The sequence below is a fragment of the Cydia fagiglandana genome, chromosome 25, assembly GCF_963556715.1.
Source record: "Cydia fagiglandana chromosome 25, ilCydFagi1.1, whole genome shotgun sequence".
Classification (NCBI taxonomy): domain Eukaryota; kingdom Metazoa; phylum Arthropoda; class Insecta; order Lepidoptera; family Tortricidae; genus Cydia; species Cydia fagiglandana.
The window spans coordinates 1,311,037-1,314,569 of record NC_085956.1 but is presented as its reverse complement, the minus strand read 5'-3'; the positions used below and the strand labels follow the sequence as shown (position 1 = coordinate 1,314,569).

Below are 3,533 nucleotides of genomic sequence, written 5' to 3'. Positions count from 1 at the left end.
CAATATCTTAGTCCAATTTCATTGCGTCTCACTCTCTCATTAAGCAAAATATGAGACAAAATAAACCACGGAATACCACCACGAGTAGAAAGATATAATTCATATCTTAATCTGACACGCTCGAGTAAGTACAAAAATCGTCCCGGACTCCTATCCTCGAAGTCCCCGCGTACTTGCACAAGTACAAATTAATTCGAGTTATGAACTCTTATAGAAACAAAAGAAAGTTCCAAATTCAAAAGCGCAAAAAATGCCCTGGGTCTTACGAGGAATGGACCATTGGATGCTAGAGAAAGTAGCTTGTAGCTGTGTTGTGGTTGTAGCTTTAACTACTGCCATCTATTACCTAGAACTGGTAACTAGTACACTTCGAGGAGGATTATAATGGGGCCACATGGGGTGAGTGACGTCAAATGTAGTCGATGAAGTTACTTGCGTAACTACTAGATGGCGCTAGTGGGACTGATCACTGAAATTTCTGTTTTTTGTTCATTTTAGAGTCTAAATTATCGTTGATTTCAATAGTGTAGTATTAAATTTAAAAAACTTAACTAATTTGTAATCTATCTCAAGTAATTATAGTGAACTTAATTACAGTAAATATGGTAAAATAATCAAAAAACTTAGATCACGCTAATGAAGTTTTGAAGTGCGGTTAGTATATATACAAATTGGAATAAATAGTAAGTGTACTTGCTTCGGCAGTACATATACTAAAATTGGAACGATACAGAGAAGATTAGCATGGCCCCTGCGCAAGGATGACACGCAAAATCGTGAAGCGTTCCACATTTTTTGGCCATTTTAGTTTTGATATAAAGTGTAGGATAGACTACGGAGAGATTGTGATAAACACTTTTCCAATTCATCGTAATAAGGGGTCATCCATTAATTACGTCACACGTTTAGGGGGAGGGAGGGGTCAAGAAAATGTGACATATTGTGACATGGGGGAGGGGGGAGACACAAACTTTGTGACGTCACTTTAACTTCATCAGTAACCGAAAATTTATTTAAATAAGTGATGTACCGACTATTGATTTGGCCGACTAGCCGACTAGCCGACTAATCGGCGCTCGAATGGCCGATTAGTCGGCCGACTAGTCGGCTAGTCGGCCAGATCATTAGTTTCGTATAAGTTCAGATGGAAAACAATCATCATCATCATCATCACATTAATAGTTCCTCATAGCTCTACCATTAAAAAAAAAACAAAAACTGAATAACAATAAAAATAATTAACAGTCGAACTTGCACATAAAATTACACGAGAATCAGTTGAGATCGACCTGTAGAGGAAAACACCAGCCCGCCAACTTACGATAACGATCAAACGGTCAATTATTTATATGAACAAAAGTTTTCGTATGCATCCTGAATAGGTATTTTAGTAAAATAAACATAAAACATATGGTATTCTTTCACTAATAAAGTGCCGACTAATCGGCCATTTTTGCCGACTAGTCGCCGACTAATCGCCGACTACAAATGTGGCCGGATAGTCGGCTTTCCCGACTAGTCGGCGACTAGTCGGTACATCCCTAATTTAAATTATTTAGTTCGCTGTACATTTAAATAACAAGTTTTTAAAACGAAAATATTTTTTAATCGTTTAATTTTCTTTCCTAAGCAGTTTTGGGTTATCGTTTAATTTTCTTTCCTAAGCAGTTTTGGGTTATAAAATTACTAATATTTATATCGTCTAAAATATTTTGATAAAATATTAATAATACTTAGGTACTTACTTAATTCGATTTGGCGATTTCGTAGAAAAATGTGACGTCACACTAGGGGGGAGGGGTTTGCCAAATGTGACCAAGTGTGACAAGGGGGGGGGGTCAAAAACCCTAGAAATTGGTGTGACGTAATTAATGGATGACCCCTAAGAGAGATTTTGTTTGCTATTTACCTTTATCATCTATAGGCTATGGTGACCGCTTGCCATCGGGGCCGTATGTTAATTTGTCATCGACGCGGTTACGCAGTATAAAAAAGTAGTCCGGGAAAGGACATAGGGTTCGTGAATCTTGCTACAAAACGAATATTTAGGTAGTGCGAGGTTTTCAAAGCATGAGAGGCAGACAAGCTTTTAAAATGAATGCTTGTAACTAAATAGTTACATAATAATTTAATTAGAATTTTGTTGTTGACACAAATTTTGGTGTCTTAAATTATTTGTCTTTCTTTTCTAGTTAGAGGTAAACTCAAAGTTGCCCACCGATTTCAAAAAGCTAAGAGACTTCCTGAGCGGGAGAGGGGGAGGGGGTAAAAATAAAAGCGACGACTCGTGCTTGACGAATTTATTTATTTACAAAGATAAATAAGAACACTTTGGACCTAAAATTTATTACAAGTGACGCTGGTTTTCGTGCGCAATAGCGTCTGTTATTCTATGGTTATAATATTAATAATATGTACCTACATAAACTATCGCGAAAAAACAGCACTTATTAAAATTAAGAAAATCTTTGGTAAATACAATAAGTTCTGCCAGAGTAATTGCAACTACAGGGCAAATGCTACCACCTTACAAATACATCAAGAAGTTAGTCTAGACTAGAGTACTGTAAAGTTAGAGCTACTTACCTATATACCATGGGTGAACTCTCTTGACGAGTGAGTGTGCTAGTGGATCTAGTACCACAGAACAAATAATATTTAGTACTACCGTACAGAAAGGAAACTTCCTACAAAAACGAAGTTTGACAGCGGTTCAGGGTCGAATCATACTGGCCCTTTCTTATATATGGCACTATCCCTTTCGGCTATTTAGGGTTGTCAAAAATCAAGTGATTATCTTATCTGTGGTCGTGCACTTAAAAGGAAGTCAAGTGGTGCCAACCCTAATAATTGTTCTGAGCAATGCTGAGCCGAGCGGAGCCGAGTTTGACCGAAGTCAGGAATTTCGCACCCCTGCTAGTACTAGACTAGTGTGACTAGACTCACTTCTTGTACTTTTAGAGTACCTATACAGGGTGATTCAGGAGACGTGAGCAGGACTTACACTGCGCATTTCGTAAATTATAAGCAACTGTTTCGTATCAGTATTAGTGGGGTTAACGTTAATTTTCTAGTCGGGTTGAAAAAAAAAGTTATTAATTTATTTACGACATGCATGGTCACCCTAAATTTAGAATACTAAACTACCGATATTCTGTGTCTAATTAAATGTCATCACTGTCATCACGGTCTGGTTACTTTTGAAAACTCGTATCTCACTCAAGTTGACAGTTTATTTTCTTCGTAATCAAAATGCTGTCATTACGGTTAAAGAGGTTTTATGTTTATTAATTAGGTCTTGTAGGGTGACCATGATTGTACAGAATTGAATTTGCCCTCACCAAAAAGTTAAAAAATAGGAAAAAAGTGGTTGTTTCACCTAAATACGACGGTGATCGATCAATTATCAGTTACTGAGTGTGCAGGATTAGTCCTGCTCACGTCTCATGAATCACCCTGTATACTTATGTACCTACTTGCTTTTTGCCCTAAGTAATTGCAATTGCTTTGGCTGACCTTGCTTCAAATTTCTA

At 37.2% G+C, this 3,533-nt stretch overlaps 1 non-coding gene across 1 annotated transcript; it reads left to right on the top strand.

Annotated features, from left to right (window-relative positions):
- The first annotated feature begins 689 nt into the window (after positions 1-689).
- On the top strand, positions 690-796 carry LOC134677209 (U6 spliceosomal RNA). Its single transcript, XR_010100011.1, has one exon. It is a non-coding gene; the product is annotated as a U6 spliceosomal RNA (small nuclear RNA).
- Positions 797-3,533: the final 2,737 nt, after the last annotated feature.